We start from the raw sequence: 18,502 nt of genomic DNA, 5'->3' as shown, positions 1-18,502 counted from the left end.
GATGACAAGAGTTAGGGGGGTTGCTGGTGCAGGGAGTGAACAGACATTTATTTCTATAAGGGACCTCAGGGCACAAAAGAGAATGAGCTTTGAAGATGTCTACACTGCAGTTAAACACCCATGTATGGCCTGTGTCAACTGACTTGGACTCATGGAGCTCAGGCAGTGGGGCTATAAAATTGCAGTGTAGACATTTGGGTTTGGGCTGGAGCCCAAGCTCTGTGACTTGATATATGAGTAAAGCAATCTATTCCTATTTCAGTGTTCTAGGTAAATAACTTCCTGCTCTCTGGAGTATTTGATTTACAGCCATACAATTCCTCCTGTAATGGGGATACAAAAGGAGGGCTGTATATTTGAACTCACAGTTCACCCTCAGTGTGTGTGTCTGCAACAATTACAGTGTTAGTAACTCTCCCAAATCTAGAGAGGTGATAATGGCCTTTCCTCCGAGGGCTCTCTGTAGGTGCCGGATGGTATGGTGCTTCCAGCTTTCTCCCTGTTAGGATATAGATATTCAGGCCTGCCTGTAAAAGCCTATACTTTAAGAACATAGGTGTATTTTTATCACTTAGCTAGTTACAGGGTATAAAAACAAAGAATCAAAATCACAGTCTGCCTGTGTATGGGCCTTCTCTCGCTAGGTAGCCTGAGGCCTTGTTCTTAGGCTAAGGCCTTTGGCTAAGCAACAGGGGCAGCCATAAGCTGGGAAGTGGACAGTCACATCCTCACATCCCAAACCAGTCACACTGAAATAGGGTGATACTGAGCTGTTAGGAAGACGATTCTGTCCTGATAGTGCCCATCACCAGCAGATAAAGAAACAGATCTTAAGATGGTTAAAGAAAACTTAGTTTTAGGGTTACCATATTTCAACAATCAAAAAAGAGGATGGGAGGAGCCCCGCCCTAGCCCCGCCCCCGTCCTGCCCTAGCCCCGCCCCTGCCCCTTCCACTCCCTCCCACTTCCTGCCCCCTCAGAACCTCCAACCCTCCCCCCCATGCCTTGTCCCCTGACTGCCCCCTCCTGGGACCCTTGCCCCTAACTGCCCCCCAGGACTCCACCCCCTACCTAAGCCTCCCTGCTCCTTGTCCCCTGACTGCCCCCTCCTGAGACCTTCCCCACATCCTAACTGGCCCCCTAGGACTCTACCCCCCTACCTGTCCCCTGACTGCCCCAACCCTTATCCACACCCCCACCCCCTGACACCCCCCCCAGAACTCCTGACCCATCTAAACCCCTCTGCTCCCTGTCCCCTGACTGCTCCGATCCCTCTCCCCACCCCTGCCACCTGACAGCCTCCCCCCGAACTCCCAAACACCCCCCCGCTCCTTGTCCCCTGACTGCCCCCTCCTGAGACCCCCCACACCTGTACTCTGCCCAAAACCTTACACCCCCAACCCCCAGACAGCACCCCCCGAACTCCTGACCCATCCAACCCTCCCCCTGCTCCCTGTCTCTTGACTACCCCCCCCCAGAACCTCCCTGCCGCTTCTCTGACCCCCTGGTCCCCTTACTGTGCTGCAGAGCTCCAGACTGCCGGAGGCCGTGATCTGCCAATGCAGGGAGGGAGGGGGAGAGAGAGGAGGGGAGTGGTGTCAAGTTGCAGGAGAGAGGAGGGGGTAGTGGAGGAGGGGCTCTGGCTGCCGGAGCCCCGTGCGAGTGGCACGATCCGGCTGGCTGCCCTGTAAGCAGTGCGTGCTCTGCATGGGGGGAAATCCGGACATTGACAAATTCCTCCCGGACGCTATTTTTAACTGAAAAAAGCCGGACATGTCCGGGGGAATCTGGACGAATGGTAACCCTATCATCTCCTCCCCAAAAAAAATCCTGTGGCCCAGGCAGATTGGTAATGAAAATCTGTCACAATATTACCACTGTTATAAAATCAAAGCAAATCTTGTACAAATTGTGTCATGTAAGGTATCAATGGAAAAGTTACAATCTATCAAGTCTGATTATCCTGGTCATATCCATGTATTGTCTTTGTATCTAAAGTTATGAATATTGGCTATGATTTGTCTCTCAAACGTGTTTTGTTCTTGAGTGACACCCCCTAGCTAGCTATCCAGCTGTGATGTAAATCTATGTGTTGATGGCCAATTAAGGACATTCTACTCTCACAATGGGCCATTGGTGAAACGTATCTCGCTCTTCCTGCAGATGCCTCAGACAGCAGGGTGCTAATGCCTGCCCCTGTGATTCAGCAAACCAGGTAAGGACAGGTGATGAGGACATGTGACCTAAGACATCATCTTTTACCAGTAACTTCCCATGCTCATGGCAGAGGTTATAAAAAGCACTTGAGACATCTCCATGTTGCTTGTTTCCTACTGCAATTCTGTGGACTATGGACCTTCCAATCTTTTGGAAGTTACCAGAGAGCCTTTTGCAAGCCAGCAATCTATTCCATCACTGCTACAAACCTGATACAAGGACTTTGCAATCATTTGTGTGTATAAAAAACGAGGAGTACTTGTGGCATCTTAGAGACTAACATTTTTATTTTATTTATTTTTTGCTGATACAGACTAACACGGCTAACACTCTGATTTCTGTGTATGTGATCTATTAACCTTTTTTACTCTCTTTCTTTTATTAATGAATATTTAGTTGGTTTACTAAGGATTAGCCGACAGCAGGATATTTGGGTAAGATCTGAGATCTAGATTGTCCTGGGGGTGCGTGTTGGATCCTTCAGGATCAGTAAGAACCTCACATATGGTGAATTAGATTTTCAGTAACCCCTCACTATATTAGATCTGTAATGCCTTAAGTGGACTGTCTTTGGCTTCTGGCTAACCAGTGCGGTACTGCATAAATTTTTTTATTATTGTCTTGACAAATCTAATTATAGAATTAACCACCAGTTTGGGGGATTGTCTGCCCTTGCAACCTGCCCTGAGTGTGGCGTTCTCACACAGTGTGGTCCATCCCAGGCACTTGGTCACAGGGGGTATGGACAGTAACAATGTGATTCTAGTAAAAAGAACTCCATCATGGCACTATGTTAACAAACACAAATTAAAGGGACCCCACTCTATCTTACCACAATTTCTGCAGTTTGCATTTTGGATGTTTCAGTCCCTCACTCAGCAGCTGCACTCCTGAATCTTCCAGCTTTTCCTCCCTCCGGTCCAGCTCAGTCAGGGTCTGGCTGGTGCTGAGGGCAGAGGAGAGCTCCCCACAACACGCAGCTGTGCAATTGCAACCCCGCAACCTGTGGGAGTCAGACATACAGCGAGGAAGCAGTGCTTATTTTTGCTCCCTTCACTAATGTCAGTGTTGTCTAAAAGGAGTTTCTTTACTCTGGACATGCACAGATACATCACAATGCTCCCATTGGCATGACAGCCCCTGAGGGTACTCCTTTCCATGGGCACTTCTTCCCCCAGAAACTAGAACTTCTCTCCCCGCACCCTTCCCCTACAGATACTAGGACCTCTCCCCACTCCCCTCCCTGCCTATGGCCAAAGGGGGTCTACTCCCCCCATTGCACCCATGACCCTCCACCCCCAAAATGGGAGAAAGGGAAGATCGGTGCTAGGAAAGCTGCCCTCCTATGCCACCTAGGTCCCTTAATTGCCTTGGCCAATCCTGGGCCTGGGCCCTTCCTGGGATGATTCTCTTCCTCTTCTCTCTCCATGGCCTGTTCCTTTCTCCTCCTTCACCACTGCCTCCTCCTGCCCTCCAGCTTCTCTCACACACACAGTGCAGTTAGGGTCTGACAGGAGGCAAGCTGCAGCTGTTGTCAGTGGGTCTGGTGTGCTGGATTCAACACCGAAACCACATGCTGCATGTGGTGCTCTTACATCCCACGTGGACCCTGCTGCTGACATCATCTAGGTACCTAGAGTGTGTTTACATGGTCCAGAAGGGTCCCCATGGGGAGTTACAGCGCAACACGCAGCCAGTGGTTTGGGCTGGGCCTCCAGCAGTGCCCTGAACTTCATTCAATATTGTCACAGCTTGCATCTGATCAGACTCTCACCGCACAGTTTGGGCACTGCTACAGGGGCTGTGGAGAAGAATGCTGGTGAGACCCAAGTGGTGGTGAGTCACACACACACACACACACACACACACACACACACACACACACACACACACACACACACAGAGTTAAGTCTGAATTAGTAGCTACATGTAAAAATTGGGAGGATTATTAAAAATGAGGGAGAGTTGGCATCTCTGCTTCCACCAAGAGTTAAGCTGAGGTGCCAGCAGCAGGGGCCAGAAGGTGCCAGAAGCAGGGCAGACAGCTACGAATAGGGCCTCAGCGTCTCCTCAGCTCAGTCATGCTCGGCCACACCAGGCTCCATCTGCTCTTTCAGCTGTTGGTGCAGTCCCAGCGGTAGGAGATACACCCAGGCTAGCTCTAATTAAGCTAGCACACAGAAAATAAAGGTGTGGCTGTGGTGGTGGAAGCGGCTGGCCACGCTGTGTACGTACTGGTCTGAGACACTCGGCACGTGCTCAGGGCACCTAGCCCCTCCCCCCACTCACACTGCTGTGGCTATACTGCTATTTTTGGCACGCTAGTTCTGTCAGACGTCTCTGCCATCTGGGAATTACACCCCCAGCTCGAAGTGTAGATGCACCTTCAGTTATACACTTGCTGTCTGAGCTTTGTTATAAGTAGCTGGAATAGGGTGACCAGATGTCATAGATTAAATATCGGGACATGGGGGGGGGGGGGCGGAGGGAAAAAAAAGCCATGGGGGGAGGGGAGGGCGGAGAAAAAAAAAGCCGGCAGGGAGGGGGAAAGAAAAACAAAAATGGATGGAGAGCCCCCCAGCCGAGCCGCGCTCCGGGCCCCTCCTGCAGCTTCCTGCCCAACCGTTCCCGGGCTCCATCGCCCCGGCCCCGCAGCAGGGGCTGCTCCGCTCCACCCCGCCAGGGCTGGGACACTCGCCCCCACAGCCCCGGACAGCCCCTCTCCAGCCGCGGGGAGCTCGGGGACCTGGGCAGGGGGCGAACCAGGCAGCCAGGCCCGGCCCCTCCCGGCAGGAGCGTGTCCGCCTCCGCCCCACCGCGCTGCCCCGCGGGCTGGAGCAGCCTCCACGCTGTGCTCCTGGGCCCTGAAGGCGGCGGTGAAGCTAAGGGGCTTGCCCTGGTGACCCTAAGTGAGCCTGGCACACCGAAGGGGTCCTTCCAGGGACTGGTCCAGAGCACGAACATGTGTGTGCGGGAAAGGGCTGCTTCATGGCCCTGGTGAAGATGGTCTGAGCAGTTTCCCTCCCATTTGCTACCTAACTCCGAGCTCTGCCCCCGGAGCAGGTCCTGGCTGGAGCGGAGAGCACAGGGCTAATCACCATGTTAATGCGGCTCCCTCCTGCAGCATCACTACACCAGGGGAGCGGGTTCCTGGGGCTGTGAGATCCGAGGGCCCTGGGCCGGCAGAGGCACTTTCCTGCCCGGCCCCAGCACTTTTCCAGAGCTCGCTCAATCCCCTGGATGGCGGCAGCAGCCAAACCATCCTGTAACCGCTGCTTGGTCTCTGCTCCATCTTCCCTCAGCACCAGCCACTCTCCTCGACTGTGCAGCGGCCTGGGCAGGAGCCCTCTAGCGCGGCGACGGGCTGAGAGTTGAGCCCCCTCGTTTCCCTCCTGGGGAGCAGCCCCCTTTCCCGCCCTGTGCCAGAGCTGATTCACCAGCTCCAGGAAGCGCCATCCTCCCTCCCAGGCTTGCGCCGCCATGCTGCAAGCCTGGGAGGGAGGAGGAATTCTGCATGGTTGGGGAAGAGGCGGGGCCAGGGTGGGGATTTGGGGAGGGAGCCAATGGGGGAAGGAGGAGGCGGAGCTGGGGCACCAGGGGGCGAGAGTCCCTCCGGGACAGCAAAATTGCTTGTTTGTCCCGTGTCCCGACCGCACATCGGTCGGGACGCGGGACAAACAAGCCAATATCAAGACAATCCTGATAAAATCGGGAGGTCTGATCACCCTAAGCTGGAAGGACACTGCAGATTTGTCCTGAAACTACTTGTAATGAGCAGTGTGTGTGTGGGGGTCCCAGCTCCTTTGTGGAAAACACATTAATATTTATTGTGTACAGCCAGTTTGGGAGAAAAGTGCAGTGTTTTAGTAACATTGTCATGTGCTGCATTTAAGACACAGAAGACACTGGACTCTGTTCTCAGATGTACCAAATTCACTCAGCACTGCTGAGGAGACTTGGAGGTGAAGAAATTGGCTCTAAGCCACCTTTGTGCTCCCCTGATCCAGGGCCAGATGGGGGTCAAAATGGCCTTTGGTCTAACTTAGAGCAGCCCTGAGGTTCCTGTAAGTTACCCCAGCTGCTTTGATCTGGTGGAGCACCAGGCACTCTGCCCCGCCCCTGACATACACCTTCATGCTCCTCCACAGCCCCTAGGCTGAGACAGGGGAGATGGTGGGGGAGGATGCCAATGAGTTGGCTATCCCTGCTTTGTACCACCCAAGGACAACCCTGTGTCAGGATCCCTTTAGGGTAATTGCCCAGATGCTCTGCATTGCTGAACAGGGGCCAGGGGTTAAGCCCACTACTTTATTCAATTGTCTAACTAGTAAAATGTAACTGCTTTAAACATCACTGGTCTGTGTTCTTTGCCATCAGTGGGGCTGGTCCATGGCTGGGTTCCAAGCACTGTAGGATTGTGAATCTGGAAAGAAAAGTGTAACTCACAACACCACAATGTTAACAGGCACCGACTAATGGAAACCAGCTGTTACTTACTGCAGTTTCTGCAGTGTGTATGTTTCAGTCCCTCACACAGCAGCTGCACTCCAGAATCCCCCACTTTGTTATCCCCCAGCTCCCGCTCTGTGAGGTGGAGCTGGCCGGTGCTAAGAGCAGAGGAGAGATCACCACAACAAGCAGCTTTGAAACCGCAACCTAGAGGAGACAGAAACATACAGACAATAAAATGAGAACCTGTTTATGCCCATTCTCTGCCCCCCATCCCTTGAGCTCAGTGTGTATCTCTAAAGTTATTCCTGATTCATGACAGGAGAGAGAAATAATTTTATTTATTTACATTTTTAAAAGAACTACATAAATCTTCAGACCCCTAACCCATAATTAACACTACAACAAAACCCCAGCAGCATTAAAATAATTATTCAAAGAAGTCAGCCAACTGGAAACATCTCCCTCCCACCCCTCAGCTCTCTCCAAAACCCTGATCAGGTGTCTTTTGCAGCGTGCCCGGAAGGTCGCCAGACTCAGGTTAGTTCAGACTAATGGGCAGAGGAGTAAATTCCAGATTCCCAGCACCATCCCACAGAATGCCCTGCCAGCCGCCCCCTCTTTATTTTATAACAAGAGGGATAAGCTCCAGTGCTCGTGCTGACTGCAGCTGTGGCAGGCTCGTATGGGGAGAGGTCATCCCTCAGACAGGCCAGTCCCTGGCCATTTTGGGTGCTATAGGTCATAACCAACACCTCAAACTCCATCTGGAGACCAATGGGCTGATGATGCAGATCCCGGAGCACTCGAGTCATGTGCTCCCAGGGAGATGTTCTGCTCAGTAAGCGACCCTCTGTGTTTGCACTAGCTTTACTCTCTGAATGGTATTAATGCTATCCATAATGCTTTGGTAGTGAGTGGTGGCACTGTAAGTGCTTCAATTCAATTTTTATCTATTTAAATTTGTGGTAAATTGGGCAGGGCAGACAATAGGGAGGTCAGACAATAATTATTTAATGACAGTCAATGTGCAGATTCAAAATGTTAAAACTTTATAACAGTTAGAACAAAATGTCAACATCACATGTCAAGATATACAAAGCAAATATCTTTAACTCAAATTCTAATAAGTTCTCAAGCAGAATTTTTCTTTCTTTGTCCATCATTGATGGAAATATGTGTTTGTCGGTTTGTGTGTGTACGATGAAAGTGATGCTTACTGGCATTTACCAATAAAAATCTATTCCTTCCAAGCCTAACTTTAAGAGATCAGTTCAGGCTCCCTTGCACAATCGGGGAATGGTAGAAAATAGGCCTAAAAGGAATCTAAATTAGCCTAAGGAATTCTGGATGTGAGGGACTGACTGATGGCAGCAGAGCCACACAGGGCCAGGACTTTCCTAGTGGGACTGTTGCAATGGCCTCTCTGTGTTTATGTCCTGAAATAACACTTAACCTACTACTCTGGGATTTGCAGAACAATGAACTGGACCTGCAGAGCTAAGTAGATTTGCCAGCGTTGCCAACATCTGTGACTGCTGCCTGGAGCGATGGACAGGCTGAGAAAGAGAAGGGTGAAGGCTTGGTTCCCTCAGAGGGAGTCCCCAGATAATGATAATTCCAGCTTTAGTTCTTTTCCTTTTTGTCTTTTTCTTTTTCTTTCTTTTCTCTTTTTCTGTTTCTTTATCTAGTTGCTAGGCTTTGTCCCAGCATTAGTTCTTGTGGTGGTGGTAAAGGATTTCAATCATGGAGGATTATTCCAATCAAATTGTGAAAGTCTCTTATAATTGTGTTTTCATTCACACTTAGTGGATAAAATAACCCAAGAGCCTACACTAAAATACACCGCATTTATGGTTCATGAAGAGCCACTGTGTGATCCAACTTTTATCTAGTAAACTATGATAAATCTACATGGCAGTAGATAAACCTACACTGACCCATTAAAAGACTCTGGGCTCAGCGCTGCTGTTCCAGTCCAGGTGCTCTCAGTTGAACCAATTAAGAGGGCAGGGCAGCACCTGGGGGCTATAAGACATCTGGTGAGATCCAGAGCAGGGCTGGTAAGCAGCTGGGTTGAGCTTTGGCAGGTACAAAAGGGAAAAGAAAAAAAAAAAAGGACTGGAACTAGTCTAGAAAATGATGCAGGAGATGAAGGGGAAGACTCGTTGCAGCTTAGGAAAAGAACAGGGTTGACATGCCAGAGTTAGAAGAAGAAACAGCTGGCAGAAAGACAGGAAAGAGTAAAAGAGAAAAAACTGTTATAATAATGAAATCACTAGTCAAGGATGCATAGACTGGGGATGTGAATCCTCTGAAAGTGGCAGAGTGGATTTAAAAAGTGCTGAAGACGTGGGCAGAGCTAGAAAGCTACATTGAGATCTATTAATTGAATGTAAAAGCTAGAAACAAGTGAGGAAACTAAACAGTAAAATGGTAGGGAAACTGAAACTAAGCTGCCAACTGCCTAAGCATCTGATGGAGACAAAAGGAGTTGTCTATGGGGTGCCAACAGTGCTGAATTTGAGCTAGCCCTCAGCCCTGGCACCTTCCAGCTCGGCAGTTTAGAACTCTGGCACCTCTGGGTTTGCCGCCTCAGTTATGAAAGTAAAAAAAAGTTGCTTGAGCCCTGGCACCTCTTTCATTACAAATTAAGCCCTGGGTGCCAATCAAAATGGCTGAAGATGAGGTAAAGCAAGGCATAGGGGGGTTACAAGGTACTATATGTGAAGAGATTAATTAGCAAGACAGGCAGGGAAAGGAAAGCCCTCAACAGCTGTGCTAGTTGCATTTAAAGGACAAACCCTTACAGATGGGGTAACAATAAGATACCAGATTTTTTTGGACCAAACCATATGTCCCACCCCGGTGAGGTGCTACAGATTCCAAAAGTTTTGGACACATGGGAAATATATGTAAAGGGAAAGCTACATGCAATAAGCGTGCAGAGGAGAACTCCTATGACAATTGCATGGAAGGGCAGAATTAAAGTGTAGCGATGGTGGGGGAAAGCACAGTGCAGCATATGGAAGTTGTATAGTAGCAAAGCAAGCAAGAGAGAAAACAAAAGTTACAAATAGCACAGCATACACGGAAGCTATTAGGAGGCATCTAAGGCCAAAAGGGGGAAGAAGAAAAGAGACTCAATAAGAAGAAAGAGATAAACACACAGCAGAATAAATCAAAGAATATAATGAGTGATAACAGGGAAAATAGGAGATAATGTATTATGTATAGACAAAGAGGTTTTAGATTATTGAAAAAATAAATTGCACATAAGAGATGGGGAGAGGGGGAAAACACAGAGAAAATGAAAATTATAGGTAAAGAAGCACAAAAGTACCTATGTGTTAGCAACTTAACAGAATGGCTTCATCCTTTAAGTGAAGGAAATACTAAAAGATAAATAAAATGGTACCATTTACTCTTTGAATGCACTAGCCTAATAATATATGGACAGGAATTTAAGAAAACTATCCTTGATAAGGATACTAAACCTGATATAATTTGCATACAAGAAACATGATTAATAGGAAAACTAGATTTCAGAATCCCAAGATATGGCATCTATAGGTAAGACAGAAAAGTAGGAAGGGGAGGGAGAGTTTGTACGTTCATTAGGGACAACATACATTTATCTTGAATTGAGGTAAAGAAACTAAATATAGAGTTTAACGTTATTAAGATTCCTCTGCAAAATAAATCTGCATCTTTGAGAATATATAATATATACAACTCCTGTGGAGAACGGGAGATTACGAATTTGACAAAGATAGCTGAAGATGCAACTGACCCACATATTATATGTGGAGACCTAAACAGCCATAACAGATTGTGGGAAAGTGGGAAAAATGGTAAGAATGGCAAATTTGTTGGTGAAAATACTTTAGTAACACTGAATGTGGGTACACCCATTAGGCTTAATGCAGCTAATGGAAATCTCCCCTGTCTAAACCTGGAAATTTTGTCAAGTAGTATAGCAAGCAAATGCAGCTGGGAAGTCAATGCAGAGAGAATGGGAAGTGATCATTTCCCTGTACTTATAGTATTTCAAGGTAAAGACAATGTTGAGGATGGAGGAAGGCTCCCTATTTCAAATATTTAAAAAATGGGAACTATTTAGAAGCAAATGTAATGAAAGTATTACTGAACAATGTATAGGGGATGACATTGAGGACTTCAGTAGCAATATAACTAAGGAAATCATGATGGCAGCAAAGTTAGCTATACCTAAGATACCAAGTCACCCTAAAGGTAGAAACAACGAACCATGGTGGAATGAGGAGAGTAAAAAGGCACTTAAGGAAAGGAACAAGGCCTATGAGAAAGTGAATAATAGAATGAGGCATGAGGACTTAATGAAATATAAAAGAAACAAGGCAATTGAGCAATGGGGTATTGAAGGCAAAAAAAAGAGAGCTGGAGAAGGTACTGTGGGAAAATAAATAAAAATACTAAAACATCAGAGAGATGTTGGCAGATGAGAACAACGAATGGAATATGGAGTCAGAGCAATTCTATACCAGGCTTCATTGTAGAAAGCCAAGGGATTAACAAGCAATAATGAAGAAAAAGCAGAAGCCCCAGCAGAAATATTCCACACTGTTAGTAATAGTGAAAATCAGAGTGAAGAAATCTGCATGAGGAATAAAATTCAGTGAAGAGAATCACGGGAAATGGAAGAGATCGGAGGAGGATGAAGATACAATATTAAATGAAAACTTCTGCAGGAGGGAACGTCAAAAATCTACAGATAAAAGCAAAAACTCTGCACCAGGCAAGGATGGTGTATGTAAGAGAATGCTAACGCACCTGGATGTACTGCTAAAATTGTACAATGGTATATGGGGAAAAAGGTGAGCTACCAACGGAGTGGAAACATGTGTTTGTAGTTCTAGTGTGGAAACCAGGCAGGCTGCAAACAAAACCTGATGCATACAGGCCAGTTGCCCTTACATCATTCATGGGTAAAGCCATGGAAAGAATGGTGACTGAAAGATTATCAATATATCAGGAGAGAAATGGACTTACAGACAATGAGCAACAGGGTTCAGGAGGGGAGGGAGTACAGCTGATCATATAGTAAGAGTAGAGACAGAAGAACAAAAAAGTGTGAGAAAAAGAATGAGAGTAGCTTTCTTAGATATTGAAAAAACATATGCTATGTTATGGAGAGAGGGCTTATTACATAAAATAGCATCCATGGGCAATTATTCCATACAACTCTCAGGCATTCAGTGTAGCATCATAAATGAATCTAATAAAATTAGACTTGATCCAAGCCCAGGCATTTCACACTGCATGTGGTGCCTTCATCATGACCCCTTTGCATGTAATACAGATAGCTGCTGGAAAAATGCCTGTAACATTAAGAATGAATTATTAGACTTATCCTTCTGGGCAAAAGTCATAGGAAACAGGGAAAATGGAAACACTAAACAAATATAAGAAGAAAGCTGAGAACTCAGTGGACAACATGGAGGGGAAATCCCCAAATGTCTCATGTTAATAGGATTAAAGTATGGACAAAAAAACTAAGGCTAGGTCTACACTACCCGCCTGAATCGGCGGGTAGAAATCGACCTCTCGGGGATCGATTTATCGCGTCCCATCGGGACGCGACAATCGATCCCCGAATTGACGCTCTTACTCCACCAGCGGAGGTGGGAGTAAGCGCCGCCGACAGAAAGCCGCAGAAGTCGATTTTGCCGCCGTCCTCACAGCGGGGTAAGTCGGCTGCGATACGTCGAATTCAGCTACGCTATTCACGTAGCTGAATTTGCGTATCTTAAATCGACTCCCCCCTGTAGTGTAGATGTACCCTAAGAGAAAAAGACTTAAAAGAAATTAGCATATATAGCCCTGGGAAAATGCATTATAGGTAGAAAATCACACGCACACGCTTCCTGATATAAATGTGGAACGACACAATGAAATTAAAATGGAAAAGGAGAGTTAAATGTAATACATTTGGCAGATAAATATGTATGTGATAAATGGGGCAAACATTGCCATATATTTAGGTATGGCTCTAAAGATAAGAAAACCAAGAGAGTGGGATGCAGAATGCTGTCCCATTGTGTAGCTGTTATGACAGCTGAACTAGCAGGGATAATGTTGGCATTTTACTGGATATGGAATGTGCGACATTTCAGATAGCAGAAATGATATACTGTAATTAATGAAATATTGCTAAGAACAGAATCTGGCACCAGATGGGAGTAAACACTGAAATAGCATGGATTCCAGCACATGCTTGAATACCAGGAAATGAGAGAACATTACAAAAAATGCTGTAAAAAAAAAATTGGCCGAAATCCCTGTAAAGAAACAAGAGTTAAAAATCCCATTTAAAATGAATTAAGAGAGGAGTGGCAGGAAATATGGAAAAAAGAATGAAAGAGGGGAAAGATTTCATTAAGTAAAATGTAAGTGAACTAGAATTGAAAATGCTGACATAGTGCAAGAATGTGAGAAAGATTAAGGTAGCTCTTCTACAAATACTTACCGGACACTGTGGCTTAAACAGTAACTTGGCGCTAATTAATCAACACAGAGATGGGCTGTGTGAGACATGCAACATCAAAGAAATGGTTTATCACATCCACTGGGAGTGTCAAGAGTGTAACACTGATGGGAGGATTTTGTATGACAAACTCAGGCACTTAAGTGACAAAGTTTACACTAAAATAGCTAGTCAGAGCATCAGGAAAATGGGGCACCTTAAGAAAGCAATATTACTATTTAAAAAAAAATACTGGGGAAAGAGAGACTAGAACTATATCATGGAATCTAGCACTTGGCAGTTCTAGACTCAGGCCTGGTCTACACTACGACTTTAATTCGGATTTATCAGCTTTAATTCGAATTAACCCTGTAACTGTCCACACAACGACGCCATTTAATTCGATGTAAAGGGCCCTTTAAATCGATTTCTGTACTCCACCCCAACGAGCGGAGTAGCGCCAAAATCGATTTTAGCAATTCGAATTAGGGTTAGTGTGGCCGCAATTCGATGGTATTGGCCTCCGGGAGCTATCCCACAGTGCATCATTGTGACCGCTCTGGACAGCAATCCGAACTCGGATGCACTGGCCAGGTAGACAGGAAAAGCCCCGCGAACATTTGAACTTCATTTCCTGTTTGCCCAGCGTGGAGAGCACAGGTGACCACAGATACCTCATCAGCACAGGTAAGCATGCAGGCTGATAATCGAAAAAGAGCACCAGCATGGACCGTGAGGGAGGTACTGGATCTGATCGCTGTATGGGGAGAGGATTCAGTGCTTGCAGAACTTCGTTCTAAAAGACGAAATGCAAAAACTTTTGAAAAAATTTCCAAGGGCATGATGGAGAGAGGCCACAATAGGGACTCTGAGCAGTGCCGCGTGAAGGTCAAGGAGCTCAGACAAGCCTATCAAAAAACAAAGGAGGCAAACGGTCGCTCCGGGTCAGAGCCGCGGACATGCCGCTACTACGCCGAGCTGCATGCAATTCTAGGGGGGGCTGCCACCACTACCCCACCTTTGTTCGTGGATTCTGGGTCGGGGATAGTCTCGACGCCTGAGGATTCTGCCGATGGGGTAGAGGAGGAGGAGGAGGAGGAGGATGAGCTTGCAGAGAGCACACAGCACTCCATTCTCCCCAACAGCCAGGATCTTTTTATCACCCTGACTGAAGTACCCTCCCAAGCCTCCCAAGCCAGTACCCAAGACTCTGACCCCATGGAAGGGACCTCAGGTGAGTTTACCTTTTAAAATATAAAACTTGTTTTAAAAGCAAACGGTTTTTAATGATTACTTTGCCTGACTTTGCATTCGCGGTCAGTTCAGCTACTGGAAAAGTCTGTAGCTACTGGAAAAGTCTGTTAACGTGTATGGGGATGGAGCGGAAATCCTCCAGGGACATCTCCATGAAGCTCTCCTGGAGGTACTCCGAAAGCCTTGCCAGAAGGTTTCTGGGCAGTGCATCCTTATTCCCTCCTCCATGGTAGGACACTTGACCACGCCATGCTTGCAGCAAGTAATCTGGTATCATTGCCTGACAAAGCCTGGCAGCGTATGGTCCCGGTGTTTGCTGGCATTCAAGCAACATCCGTTCTTTATCTTGTTGTGTAATCCTCAGGAGAGTGATATCACTCCTGGTAACCTGGTTGAAATACGGGAACTTAATTAAGGGGACAGAGGTGGCCGTTCCTACTGGGCTGTTTGCCTGTGGCGGAAAATAAATCCTTCCCTGCAGTTAGCCAAGCGCAGATGGGAAATTGGCCCTGAAGTTTTCCGCATTTGGCTAGCAGGGATCTTCCCTGTTACCAGCCACGCGGTGGGGGGAGGGTACCGTGATCATCCCAGAGAATTCATGGCAATGGGGGGGGGGGTCGGCGGCGGGGGGGGGGGTAGTTTGGTGCCTGCAGGGATCTTCCCTGATACCAGCCACGCGGTGGGGGGAGGGGTACCATGATCATCCCAGAGAATTCATGGCGGGGGGGGGTTAGTTTGTTTTCTGGTGCTGCTGAATGTTAACAGAAAAACCGCAGCACTCTACTTGCCTGAAGGGACCCAGACAAGCCCCCCCCCACTGCCCCCCCCCAACTGGCTGAGATTGGCCAGGCTTCTGCAGCACTCTACAGGCTATGCTTGGTATGTGGGAAAGGAGGGTGCAGAAGCTGTAAAACAATGGCTTACCATGGCCGCATGCAAGCCGAATTCTGTTGCCCAGACCTGTGATCTCTAGCAGCAAAGCCACAAGCACTCAGCATTAAGAGGCAAAATGCGACCTTGCACAGAAATCACATGTGCTATGTAATGTGAACAGTGTTGGTCACCGTGAAAGAGTATAAGCATTGTTCTGCAAAATGTAGCTTTTAAAACAATTCTCTCTTTTTTCCCCTCCCTACAGCAGCTGCAAATTCCTCAAGCCTCCCTCCTCCATCCCGAAGGTTATCACAGATAAGGCGTCGTAAGAAGAAGACGCGGGAGGACATGTTTTCTGAAATTATGCAATCCAGCAGGAGTGACAGAGCTCATCTGAATGAGTGGAAGGAAACAGTTTCAAAGTATAGGAAAGAAGTCAGTGAACGTGAGGAGAGGAGGGACCAACGTGAGGAGAGGAGGGACCAACGTGAGGAGAGGAGAGACGATCGAGATGAGAGATGGCGGCAGGAAGACCAGAGGATGAAGGATGCAACGCTGGGGCTGCTCCGGCGTCTGGTGGAGGTTCAGGAACGGCTGCTGGAAAACAGACTGCCGCTTCAGCCCCTGTTCCACCCTCCCCCTCCCCATGTTCCGTATCCTCCTCACCCAGACGTGTAAGAACGCGGGGGGGGAGGCTCCGTACACCTTCCCATTCCACCCCAGTAGACAGCCCAAGCAAAAGGCTGTCATTTTTTTAACCTTTTCTTTGTGGCTTTTTCCTTCCCAGCAATCCTCCTCCCAAATACCACCCGGGTTCCCTCCCTCTTTTTCTAATCTATTAATAAAGAATAAATGATTTTTAAATGATAGTGACTTTATTTGGTTTGAAAGAAAGATGGGGGAAGGGGCAGGGTGGGTTCCTTACAGAAAATCAGTCAGTAAAGGGGGAGGGTTTTCATGAAGGAGAAACAAACAGATATTTCACACGGTAGCCTGGCCAGCCATGAAACTGGTTTTCAAAGCTTCTCTGATGCACAGCGCTTCATGGTGTGATCTTCTAATCACCCTGGTGTCTGGCTGCGCGTAATCAGCAGCCAGGCGATTTGCCTCAGCCTCCCACCCCGCCATAAAGGTCTCCCCCTTACTTTCACAGAGATTGTGGAGCACACAGCAAGCAGAAATAACAATGGGGAGATTTCTTTGGCTGAGGTCAGAGCGAGTCAATAATGAACGCCAGCGACCTTTTAAACGGCCAAATGCACATTCTAACACCATTCTGCACTTGCTTAGCCTGTAGTTAAACAGCTCCTGACTCCTGTCCAGGCTGCCTGTGTATGGCTTCATAAGCCATGGCATTAAGGGGTAGGCTGGGTCCCCAAGAATAACTATGGGCATTTCAACATCCCCAACGGTTATTTTCTGGTCCGGAAAGTAAGTCCCTTGCTGCAGCCCTTTAAACAGAGTAGTGTTCCTGAAGACGCGAGCGTCATGAACCCTTCCCGCCCAGCCCGCGTTGATGTTGGTGAAACGTCCCTTGTGATCCACAAGTGCTTGCAGCACCATTGAAAAGTACCCCTTGCGGTTTATGTACTCGGTGGCTTGGTGCTCCGGTGCCAAGATAGGGATATGGGTTCCGTCTATTGCCCCACCACAGTTAGGGAATCCCATTGCAGCAAAACCATCCACTATAGCCTGCACATTTCCCAGAGTCACTAACTTTCGTAGCAGCACCTGAGTGATTGCTTTGGCTACTTGCATCACAGCAGCCCCCACAGTAGATTTGCCCACTCCAAATTGATTCCCGACTGACCGGTAGCTGTCTGGCGTTGCAAGCTTCCACAGGGCTATCGCCACGCGCTTCTCAACTGTGAGGGCTGCTCTCATCTTGGTATTCTGGCGTTTCAGGGCAGGGGACAGCAAGTCACAAAGTTCCATGAAAGTGCCCTTACGCATGCGAAAGTTCCGCAGCCACTGGGAATCGTCCCAGACCTGCAACACTATGCGGTCCCACCAGTCTGTGCTTGTTTCCCTTGCCCAGAATCGGCGTTCCATGGATAGAATCTGCCCCATTAACAACATGATCTCCAAAGCACCGGGGCCTGTGGTTGGGGGGGAGGGAATGGTTTGTGCTCTTTGTTTTGGGGGTTGTTCGCTCTTGGGACTAAGAGGGACCAGACATCAATCCAGGCTCTCCACATCTTTCTGAACAAGTCTCGCATATTTCAAACTTGTAAGTAAACAGCCCGGCAAGGCGTGTTAGTTTATCTTTGTTTTCTCAACTTGTAAATGTACCTTTTGCTAAAGTGTTTATCTCTGTTTGCTGTACTTTGAACCTAAGGCTAGAGGGGGGTCCTCTGAGCTCTTTAAGTTTGATTACCCTGTAAAGTTATTTTTCCATCCTGATTTTACAGAGAGGATTTTTACCTTTTTCTTTAATTAAAAGCCTTCTTTTTAAGAACCTGATTGATTTTTCCTTGTTTTTAGATCCAAGGGGGTTGGATCTTATCCACCAGGAGTTGGTGGGAGGAAGGAGGGGGATGGTTAATTTCTCCTTGTTTTAAGATCCAAGGGGTTTGGATCTGTATTCACCAGGGAATTGGTGAAGGTCTCTCAAGGCTACCCAGGGAAGGGAATTATCTTTGGGATGGTGGCAGCGGACCAGATCTATGCTGGTTGTTAAGCTTAGAAGTTTTCATGCAGGACCCCACATTTGTACCCTAAAGTTCAAAGTGGGGAAGCAGCCTTGACAGAAGTATACAGTGCTCACTTTATATTATTTTTATTAGAAATATTTGCACTGTAAAAATGATAAACAAAAGAAATCATATTTTCAATTCACCTCATACAAATACTATAGTGCAATCTCTTTATCGTGAAAGTGCAACTTACAAATGTAGATTTTTTGTTACATAACTGCACTCAAAAATGATGTACAAAAAAACTTAATTCAAAAATAAAACAATGTAAAACTTCAGAGCCTACACGTCCACTCAGTCCTACTTCTTGTTCAGCCAATCGCTAAGACAAACAAGTTTCTTTACATTTATGGGAGATAATGCTGCCCGCTTCTTATTTACAATGTCACTAGAAAGTGAGAACAGGCATTCGTATGGGACCTTACTAGCTGGCATTGCAAGGTATTTACATGCCAGAATATGCTAAACATTCATATGCCCCTTCATGCTTCAGACACCATTCCAGAGG

Source organism: Malaclemys terrapin, chromosome 4 (assembly GCF_027887155.1).
Source record: "Malaclemys terrapin pileata isolate rMalTer1 chromosome 4, rMalTer1.hap1, whole genome shotgun sequence".
NCBI lineage: Eukaryota > Metazoa > Chordata > Testudines > Emydidae > Malaclemys > Malaclemys terrapin.
The sequence above is the reverse complement of the archived record's forward strand: the minus strand, read 5'-3'. Positions refer to the sequence as shown.